The sequence below is a fragment of the Heterodontus francisci genome, chromosome 11 (assembly GCF_036365525.1).
Source record: "Heterodontus francisci isolate sHetFra1 chromosome 11, sHetFra1.hap1, whole genome shotgun sequence".
Classification (NCBI taxonomy): domain Eukaryota; kingdom Metazoa; phylum Chordata; class Chondrichthyes; order Heterodontiformes; family Heterodontidae; genus Heterodontus; species Heterodontus francisci.
The window spans coordinates 107,992,207-108,003,963 of record NC_090381.1 but is presented as its reverse complement, the minus strand read 5'-3'; positions in this window follow the sequence as shown (position 1 = coordinate 108,003,963).

Sequence of the window (11,757 nt, the reverse complement as noted above, 5' to 3'; positions counted from 1 at the left end):
TCACCGTGGTGATTAATTTCGTCTGGCGGCATTAGTTGCTTCCCACCCAAGGTTTTTTAACCTGATTTTTGCTGGATGTTAGCTGTGCTTGAAACTCCTCAATCTTCTGCTGGAAAAAAAAGCGAAACCTTGCAGAAACTCTACCCCTGCAACTTTATTGTAGAATAAGTGGCCTTATTATAGAGAGGGATACATGAAAGAGGTGCTGGGATAGATTTTCAACTGGAGTGCCAGCCTAGATTTATATGCTCAAGTTCTGGAGTGGGACTTGAACCCACAAGTTACTGATTCAGACTGGACAGTGTTACCAACTCAGTCACAGCTGAAATATAACAAGTACCTCCATTGCAGTATCAAACTGGGTTTACCATGTACTGAAACCTCTTACAATAGTGACAACGCTTCAAAACGTTCTTCATTGGCTGTCAAATGCTTTGGGACTTGAGATGGTAAATGCTGCTATATAAATGCAATTATTTCTTTCTTTATAAGCTTAATCACTGCCAGACAGCGTGTAGCTACGGCTGGCTATAAATAGATTGTGTAGCTGTTAATCTCAGCAGTGACAGTATAACTGCACTCTTCATTTGAAAACGTTGATTGACACACAAAACTTTGACTTAAAGAGAACTGAAGATGCTGGAAATGCAATTCTGACCAACCAACCCACTCGAAAGAAATTGAATGATTGGCTAATTTTTTCATTGTTGATGGGGCCATTGTCCAGAACTGACAAAGTCAGTCTGGAAAAGCCTGTTGTCAGATGGTCTCAAGCAAAGTCAGAGGAACATGAGACGAAGGTGAATTGTGCAATTAAGCTAATTGCTTTCCCTGGGAGGTCACCAAATGGTTTAATAGACAGAGAGGAAGAAAGGAAGGGCTCGATGGTTGAGAGTTGAGAATCGCACTGCGACAAATTATGAAATCAAATTCAATGTATCTGGTCATTTGTGGCTGGCACCATAAAAAGCCGCCGACAGTTGTCAAGACCCCAATAGGGTGACTGTGCCTTTCGAGGAAGGGAACCAGCCACCTCCCCCTGGCCTACGTGTGACACCAGGCTCACTATGTAGTGGACCCTTAATGATCTGAGGAACGGGGAATAAATACTGCCTTTTCTCAGAGTTGTCCACATCACAAATGACAGGTACAGCAACATTGGGATGAGACTGGAGGAAGCCGTAATGAAACAGCATAAATAGATGTTCAACGAATCATATAGAACCGGAGGCTATTCAGCCCATCATTTCTGTGCTGGCCCTTTTAAAGAGCTATCTAATTAGTCCCACTCCTCCCATAACCCTGCAAATTTTTCCTTTTCAAATGTAAATGTCCAATTCTTTTTTGCAAGTTACTATTGAATCTGCTTCCACCACCCTTTCAGGCAGCGCCTTCCAGATCATAACAGCTCGCTGCATATAAAACAAAATTCTCCTCATGTCCCCTCTAGTTCTGTTGCCAAGTAACTTAAACCTTCAGCTATTTACACCATTTCTCCGGGGGTTCTGCCAATCTTTTGCCAAAGTCACCAGGATGTCCAGGCCAGTTATATAACTTAAGGCAATGGTCACCCGTGTGACTAAGGAGTTGTATGATTTTAGCACATTGAGTGAGCTACAGAATTATTATAATTTGGTATTTATTGATGTGAAATCAAGAATTTATTTTATTCTTTCTCGGAATCCAGGCGTTTCTGGTACGGCCAGCATTTATTGCCCATCCTTAACTTACCTTGAGAAGCCTTCTTGAATACAACTGAGTGGCTTGCTAGGCCATTACAGAGGGCAGTTAAGAGTCAACCTCACATAGGTCTAGAATCACGTATAGGCCAGATTGGGAAAGGATAGCAGATTTCCTTCCCTAAAGGACATTAGTGAACCAGATGTGTTTTTACAACAATCCAGTAGTTTCATGGTCACAGTTACTGATACTAGATTATTTTATTCCAGATTTTATTTTAATGTTATTTAAATAATTGGATTAAAATTCCCAGAGGCCACAGTGATATTTGAATTAATATCTCTGCATCATCAGTCCAGCCATATATACATATGAATTAGGAGCAGGAGTAGGCCACTCGTCCCCTTGGGCCTGCTCCGCCATTCAATAAGATCATGGCTGATCCGATTGTAACCTCAACTCCACATTCCCGCCTATCCCGAATAACCTTTCACCGCCTTACTTATCAAGAATCTATCTACCTCTGCCTTAAAAGTATTCAAAGACTCTGCTTCCACTGCCTTTTGAGGAAGGGAATTCCAAAGATTCACCACTCTCTGAGAGAAAAAATTCTCCTCCTATCTCTGTCTTAAATGGGCGACCCCTTATTTTTAAACAGTGACCCCTAGTTCTAGATTCTCCCACAAGGGGGAACATCCTTTCCACATCCACCCTGTCAAGACCCCTCAGGATCTTATATGTTTCAATCAAGTTACCTCTTATTCTCCTAAACTCCAGCAGATACAAGCCTAGCCTGTCCAACCATTCCTCACAAGACAGCCTGCCCATTCCAGGTATTATTCCAGTAAACCTTCTCTGAACTGCTTCCAACACATTTACATCCTTCCTTAAATAAGGAGACCAATACTGTACGCATTGGTCTCACCAATGCCCTGTATAACTGAAGCATAACCTCCCTACTAGCCTTCTGAATTACTATTCTGTTATGCTACCTACCCACATATTCTGATCATTTTCTTTGGAGGTTCAGAATAGGAGAACTTTTTGGAACTGACAAAGACCATTATGCTCAACATGCTCAGCTCATTTGGTGATCGCTTTTACACTGCCTAGAATCTCAGATCATTCCTCAGTTCCTTCTCTCTCCACATTTTATTGTATCTTGTCATGCTATCTGCTAATATCAACTTGAATATATTACTTCAACCTGCATATTCTAAGCTCTCTTTCCCAGGAAAACATATCATTGAAGAAGTGTTAGCTATTATACTGCTTAATAAATACTATCCTGGTGAGATCAGTTTGTCTGATGTTTCATTCTTAAGGATAATCTCACTCAGAATGCACATGCATTCTGCAAAGGGCAGACTCTCTATTCTGTTCCATAAGATGTGTGAGCTCTACGCGTGTAAACCATTGAAGCTACCAGAGTCGTTACGGAACAGGTTCACTCCCTATTGCTCGCAATTAGAATCTGAACCTCCTTATTTCACGACTTGAATAGAAACTCTTCCTGATCCACTCCATGGGGTGAAATTTCACTTTTATCACTGTTGATGGATTGGATGCCCGAAAAGACATCCAACTTGTATTGAAGCGTAAAAAGATCAGTGCAAAAGAAAGGATACTGTAAAATGAGTGGTGGGTAAAACAGGTGGCGTGTTAAACAGCAACTGCATGGTGTTAAATGTGAAAATTCAACCCCATGTATCAGTGCAACAGGATCTAATCTTTGATATCAGCCTCTCAGTGGATCGATGGTGATCGGGGCACATCTCCTTCCTCAGTGAAAGAAACTGCAGTTCATCTCCCCACCAGCTTCTTGTGCTTGTTCTCAGCTCTGCACTCAGCTTGGTACAAAAATGCAGAAATGGGCCCCAGACGTTTCCCTCAAAATTACCTGTGCCTGTCCTGGATTAACTTTTTCTTCTTCTTTGGCCTCCTTGTCTCGAGAGACAATGGGTAAGCGCCTGGAGGTGGTCAGTGGTTTGTGAAGCAGTGCCTGGAGTGGCTATTAAGGCCACTAGTAATAATAAAATAGATATTTAAAACATTTATAAGGAGGAAAATCCCAGTACTTCTAGGCTTGGTATTATATTGTCACTTCTGTGTCAGTACAAAGTGGTTTGGAGTGTGCAGCATAACTCCAGAGTCAGGCCCTAAGCAGATTTTATAACACACTGAAGCCAAGGGCTGAATTTTCAGGTCCTGTACGCAGGGGATGAAAATACTGACACCAGCCAGTGTGCTGGTTTTGCAACACTGCTCCCAGCACCAGCGAGTTTTACCAGGGCGGGGGGAGGGCAGCCCCGAGATCCCACCCAATCCATTAACAACAGCAATTAAGAGTGTTAAGGGGCTCACTCATTAAGGAGGCCTTTCCCTGGCATTATGAGCCCATTTCTCCTGCAAGGACAAAAAAGTGCGAGTTAAGGCACTGTTGGTCTCTATGACCAATGCCAGCTGCTCATATTCATTAGAATCTGCATGTTTCAGAACTGACTGGTCCTGAGCAGCATTATGGCTCTGAGCCATTCTGTGGGATCATTAAATGCCCTGGGCACACACTCCTCCCATGTTCAGGAGCAGCATGCACCCTCAGGCTCCTCAGCTGGTGTGTCTGCTGGAGGATGAATACCCAGAGGCCTGTCCTGAGGGCCACTTTGCCAGAGCGAAACAGGTCAGTGAACCCCTTCCTACACTAGACCTAGTTTCTCTGCACCACATTCCATCAGCTGGCTGTTTCAGCTATCTCCATCCAGGCTTATTTGGTCTGAGTGGGTGGCCTCCTCCTGCCACCCTCTGGGAAGAGGATCTTTCTCCTCTCCCTCAAGGCCTCGAGGAGGGCCTCCAGGCCTGTACTGGCAAATCAAGATGCTCCCCTGCCCATGCTTCCAGACCTCTGCCTCTCCTGAGACATCTTTCAAACTGTAGGTAAAGCAGTGAAATCAAAGCCACAGTAATGACTGCCATAGTCTGTTAAAATTGGGCCTGTACTTGCAGTCCCATCTTTGTTCCTGCCCCTGCAGCTGATAATTGGCCTGGACCCTAAACTCAGGAATTGCCTCCTAAACCTCTCTGCCTCTCGTCATTTAAGATGCTCCTTAAAACTTACTTCTTTAACCAAGCTTTTGGTCACCTGACTGAGTATCTCCTTATGTGTCTCAGTGTCAATTTTTGTTTCATAACACTCCTGTGAAGTATGTTGGGATGTTTTATGCCATTAAAAGTGCTATATAAATGCAAGTTGTTGTTGCATTAAGATATTACTTTGTCACAAGTTAAAGTACTTGTGCAGCATGGCGCATTACAAATTAATCATAGTTTTTAAACAAGTAATTAATCATAAATATTTAAAATAAGTGTATCATAATATACTATACTAATTTAAACATTATAAAGAGTTCTCTGGTGAGTTCATGAAAGGCAACAGTAGATTTTATGGTTTGCTCTGCCACCTAGTGGCTGATTTGAGAAGTAATGATCTTGCGAGTCACCAAATAAATTGGGAACTTGGCTGTTAAACTGGCATGGGGTTGATCTGCAGTGGGTCTATTCTGCTACCCACAATCATTGTAAAGTGTGTTTGTTTATTAAAGTACTTTCACAGCTGAACAATCTCACCTGTCCTAACATCTCTAATAATTATCTGCTTTTATTCTTACATTAAAAATTGGAAGAAATAACTTGCGTTTATATAGTGCCTTTTATGACCTCAGTACCTCCTAAAGCACTTTACAGCCAAGGAAGTACTTCAGAGGTGTGGCCACTGCTGTACTGTAGCAGCCAATTTGCACACAGCAAGCTTCCACAAACAGCAATGTGATAATGACCAGATAATCTCTTTAGTGACGTTGTTTGAGGGATCAATATTGGCCAGGATGCTGGGGAAAACTCCCATGCTTTTCTTCAAAATAGTTCCGCGGAATCTTTTGCTTCCACCTTGTTACGATCATCTATTACATGGCTTGTATCAATATTTTAGAGGTCACTTTCAGTTTTGGGGAAATTAAATGTGTAGGTGTAAGATAATTGAAATTCTGGAATTCAAAAGAGTTGCAGGACCATCCAAAAGATTGACATTTTAAAGATCTTTCCATGTGTACCTAAAGAGACAGAGTTAGAGAAATGAGTTTATTTTTGGAAGTACTTGGCTTTGAAAGCAGCTGGACTCAGGAGCAGGAAGGCCATCAGGAACCAAACATGTTTCTGATTCAAATAAGGGCCATGCTCAGGCTGGGAAATCCAGATTTGCGAGGTGTTGAAGGAGAGCTAGAGGCTTGCATGGCCGAGTGCTAGAGGGAGAATCCCTAGGAAATCTCATACCTCAGAAGCTAGCTGAGAAACTAAGGAAAATCAAAGTGAATTCCTAAGAGTTGCGGTACACTTTGGATTAGTCCCAGGAGAAGTGAATGAATTGCCAAGATCCTGTAAAGTATAGGGGAATTCTTGGGGTGAAGTAAAATCAAATGGGAGTGTTCTGTTGAGATTTAGAGTTTAAAGTATATGTCTTCATGTTCTGTTACGATTTCAAGCTTAAAGAATAAGTGGTTTCAAATTGTAGTGCTAAATTAGTAGTGCTTACGGTGTTTAACTCTTGTGGCGTAATTCTTTCAGGAATAACTGGGGGTTTGAATTTCTTTGAAAAAGTTACTGGTCTCTAATGAGATCGTAACAACCTGACGTGGCCTTGGTTTAATGTCTCATCTGAAATAAGGCACCTCCAGCAGTGCAGCACTCCCTCAGTAATGTACTACTGGAGAGTCGGCCTAGATTATGTGCTCAAGCCTCTGGACTTGAACCCTTCCGATCAGATGTGAAGTTCTCCCGAATTTCCTGGGCTGATATTTATTCTGTAACCTGCATCGCTAAAATTAGATCACCCAGTCATTACCACATTGATTTTGTGGGATCTTTCCTTGCAATCCTTGATTGCTTCAATCCCGTCAGACAATGGGGAGAATGTCAGCCACCTCCTCCAGGGGGAGCATAGACTCACCGCCCCATTCCCACTCAACTGCTGCCCAACATCATATTAAATGGGCTCGTTTTCAGTCGAGGTATTTCATTATTCAGGCAGGAGTCTCATGCAAATTGGGGTCCCATAATGTCATTGCAATCCTACAGGGCACCATGGAGGATTCCCCAGTTAACAAAGCCTGGCATGGGGAGAAGAGGAGGCCCTCTAAGGCAGGAAGCTTCTCAGTGGGGCCAAGAGGAGCAAGAAATGCTCCTCCAGGGCACCAAAGGGAAATCTAGGACGTTACTGCCCTGGGTTCAATCTCACCTGTGAAAGGACCCTGATCCAACCTCTGCCCATCTTCACCCACCCTGTGGTTACTTTGGTACTGAGGAGTAGGTTCTGGGCCCCTGCAATGTTAATGAAGGCAGTCAGCTCTCTTAGGATGTAAATGAGGCCCTGCAGTTAAAATAGCCTGTGCCTCAAACTCACCACATTAAGATGGGGGGGGGGGGGGGGGTGGCATTGGGGGTGTAGGGTAAATAGAGGGGAGCGTTGCAGGTAACACATGAATCAATCACTGCAACCACATTATGGTGAAGCCAACTAATTACATTAGAGCAGGCAGCAACTGCGGAGAGCAAAACAGATCTAACATTTCCATTAGAACTGGAGAATATTACAGAAAGAACAGAATTTAAACAAGTAAGGAGGCAAGGTAAGTGAGAGAGGAAAGAACAAAAGGAAGATCTGTGATCGAGTGGAAAGCAGGAGAGATTAAATGACACTGAAGAAACAGCACCTCATCGTTCTATTAGGCAGTGTAAAACCTTCCAGACTCAACACTGAGTTCACTGATTTCAGATCAGAACCAGCTCTTTCATTCTTTCAGACTGCAGGTGCTGGTAATGGTTCTGCTGTTGCCATTTACACCTCCACCCGACCCATCTTTTGTTTTTTAACTCGTCCCATGACCATCCCCTTTTGCTTTGCACCATCACCCCTCTTGTCATTTAATCTGTTTTACTTTCCACCCTATCACAGGCCTTTCTTTTTGTTCTTTCCCTCCGCTTCCTTTCTCTGCCTCTGTACTTGCTTAAAACCCTGTTACATGTCTCGCCTTTTCCATTTTTAACAAAAGGTCATCGATCTGAGACGTTAGCTCTGTTTCTCTGTTGCTGCCTGATCTGCTGCATAATTCCAGCATTTTCTGTTTTTATTTCAGATTTCCAGCAAATCTGCAATATTTTGCCTTTATGTTTATAATAGAGATATAATTCATAATTATATCCATAATTCCATAAGTTTTAAGGTACTTGTGGATAAGGATAAGAGTAGTACTCGGGTGAAAGTGCTAAATTGGGGGAAGGCTAATTATAACAATATTAGGCAGGAACTGAAGAATTTAGATTGGGGGCGGCTGTTTGAGGGTAAATCAACATCTGACATGTGGGAGTCTTTCAAACGTCAGCTGATTTGAATCCAGGACCAGCATGTTCCTGTGAGGAAGAAAGACAAGTTTGGCAAGTTTCGGGAAGCTTGGATAACGCGGGATATTGTGAGCCGAGTCAAAAAGAAAAAGGAAGCATTTGTAAGGGCTGGAAGGCGAGGAACAGATGAAGCACTTGAGGAACATAAAGACAGTGGGAAGGAACATAAGCAAGGAGTTAGGAGGGCTAAAAGGGGTCATGAAAAGTCATTGGCAAACAGGATTAAGGAATATCCCAAGGCTTTTTATACATATATAAAAAGCAAGAGGGTAACCAGGGAAAGGGTTGGCCCACTCAAGGACAGAGATGGGAATCTATGTGTGAAGCCAGAGGAAATGGGCGCAGTACTAAATGAGTACTTTGCATCAGTATTCACTAAAGAGAAGGATTTGGTGAATGATGAGCCTAGGGAAGGGAGTGCAGATAGTCTCAGTCATCTCATTATCAAAAAGGAGGTGGTGTTGGGTGTCTTGCAAAGCATTAAGGTAGATAAGTCCCCAGGGCCTGATGGGATCTACCCCAGAATACTGAGAGAGGCAAGGGAAGAAATTGCTGGCGCCTTGACAGAAATCTTTGCATCCTCATTGGCTACAGGTGAGGTCCCAGAGGACTGGAGAATAGCCAATGTTGTGCCTTTGTTTAAGAAGGGTGGCAAGGGTCATCCAGGAAATTATAGGCCAGTGAGCCTTACGTCAGTGGTAGGGAAACTATTAGAGAGAATTATTTGGGACAGGATTTACTCCCATTTGGAAACAAACAAACTTATTAGCAAGAGGCAGCATGGTTTTGTGAAGGGGAGGTCGTGTCTCACTAATTTGATTGAGTTTTTTGAGGAAGTGACAAAGATAATTGATGAAGGAAGGGCATTGGATGTTATCTATATGGACTTCAGTAAAGCCTTTGATAAGGTCCCGCATGGCAGACTGGTACAAAAGACTGGCACACGGGATCAGAGGTGAGCTGGCAAGATGGATACAGAACTGGCTCGGTCATACAAGACAGAGGGTATCAGTGAATGGGTGTTTTTCTGAATGGAGGGATGTGACAAGTGGTGTTCCACAGGGATCAGTGCTGGGACCTTTGCTGTTTGTAGTATATATAAATGATTTGGAGGAAAATGTAGCTGGTCTGATTAGTAGGCTTTGGAGAGGGTACAGAGGAGGTTTACCAGGATGTTGCCTGGTCTGGAGGGCATTAGTTATGAGGAGAGGTTGGAAAAACTCAGATTGTTTTCACTGGAACGACGGAGGTGGAGGGGTGACATGATCGAGGTTTACAGAGTTATGAGTGGCATGGGCAGAGTGGATAGTCAGAAGCTTTTTCCCAGGGTGGAAGAGTCAGTTACTAGGGGACATAGGTTTAAGGTACGAGGGGCAAAGTTTAGAGGAGATGTGCGAGGCAAGTTTTTTACACAGAGGGTGGTGAGTGCCTGGAACTTGCTGCCAGGGGAGGTGGTGGAAGCAGATACGATAGCGACGTTTAAGAGACATCTTGACAAACATATGAATAGGAAGGGAATAGAGGGATATGGGCCCCGGTAGTGCAGAAGGTGTTAGTTTCGGCAAGCATCAAGATCGGCGCAGGCTTGGAGGGCCGAATGGCCTGTTCCTGTGCTGTACTGTTCTTTGTTCTTTGCTCTTTGTTCTTTGAGATTGGAAATTGAATCAGCCCATTGTCTAACTTGTACTCTGGTTTCCAGCCCTCCCCCGGACACTCTGGATGCCTTGGGCATGTTGTAGGCCACAGGCCTCTGTGCCTGATTTTCTAGGGAGCTGGTGCTCACCGCTCTATCATTGGCTTCAGTGTGCTGATGCACATGGGACCGCACTTCAGGAACATTCACGAGACGTAGATTTTCAACTGTCTGGATGCTTGGGAGAACTCTGTATAAAACTGGAAGGTTGAATTGGCCATCCATTATACAAACCACCCAATTTCATAGAATATCATAGCAGTGGTTCTCAAACTTTTTGGGTTGAAGGACCCTTTTTGAATGCATTAGTAATGAAATTATACTATATAATACTTATAACATGAAAGTGCATGTAAAGAGTGTTTTATTAATTTTTGTCATGAACCTGTTGTTTTATTCTGGGAAATATGAGGTGTATCTTTAAGACAACAAAGAATCAGTACTGCTTTAAGGCAGCAAGCTTCAAGAGTTACCAAGTAAAGGTGCATCTTGGTTGCCCTGGATACAACCATTCGGAGACTGAGAACAGGACATACAATGTTGCGATGGACTTTTGAAAAACTGCCTTTTGCAGAGACAGTTGAGAGACACAGACAGTTGACACAGCTGGGCCAGCCTGTACTGAAGGGGAGATTTCTCAGTCAATTTAAACTGAAGGAAATGAATTTAAACTATTATTTTTTCACCTCTCAAAATTCTAAAAGTTAAGCCAGATTGATTCTTTTGAAAGTGGTTGCGAATTGTTGAATTTCATCCCTGGAAAGAAGAAGAGTTTGATACTTCAACTACTGTAATTATTGAATTGTGAGTGGACTTTGAATCAGAGGACTGTTCACAAGGGGTTCCGAAGAAGGGTCACTGACCCGAAACGTTAACTCTGCTTCTCTTTCCACAGATGCTGCCAGACCTGCTGAGTGATTCCAGCATTTCTTGTTTTTGTTGTGACTGTTCACAAGGACTTTACTGTTATTTCTATTTTTAAATATTGGTTTACCCTAGTAGTGTTTAAGATTTTAGTTTTTTTCTAATAAACAGTTAATTTGTTGCTATCTACAGATACCTGGTTTGGTTCGTCTCATTCGGGGGTTAATAGATTGTTCACTTTGGCTGTGGCTTTCCTTGATTTGGGAAAGCTTAAAGATATGTTATGTGATCTGTGGCATGGCGGGACTGAATTGACAGTGCGTTGCTCCCACCACAATCAGAATTATACATTTAGAATGGGGGCTTTGTTTTGAGCAGTCATGTCATAACACTTTTAGGAAAACAGGTCTTTACTTACAGATATCAGTGAGATGGGTGTATAGCATACAAGGCTTCAGGCCAAGTGCTGGAAAATGGGATTAGATTGTATGGGTGCTTGATGGTCGGCACAGGCATGTTGGGCCGAAGGGCCAGTTTCTGTGCTATAAAACTCTGTGACTCTATGACTCTATGACTGCTTCTCACTGCAGAGTGTCTATGCTTGGTGTGATGTTTGACAATGACACTTGTGAATCATTCTCCACTTCCAGGTGGGAACTGGGCAAACTTGTATTTGGGCCCCCTTTCTTTGAGTTTAAGTAGAAGTATATAATGCTTAAATATTTTAAGAAGCTCCCCTTCTCTTGAACAAGACTGAACTCACCTGGCGTCCACCTTGCATCTATCTTCAGTCAGAAGCGCCAAGTGGATGACCCATCTTGGCCTCGTCCTGAGGTCCCCAGCATCACAGATGGCTGTCTTCAGCCAATCCAATTCACTCCTAGAACCGGTCCTAATGCCTCAGAACTCTGATGCCCTCCCTCCAACACCAATTCTCCAGCCACGTGTTTAATCGATCAATCCTCCTATTCCTATGCTCACAAGCAGATTGGGAGTATTCCTGAGATTACTGCTGTTGAGGTCCTGCTTTTGAATTTCCTTCCTAACTCCCTAAAATCTGCTCTCAGGAC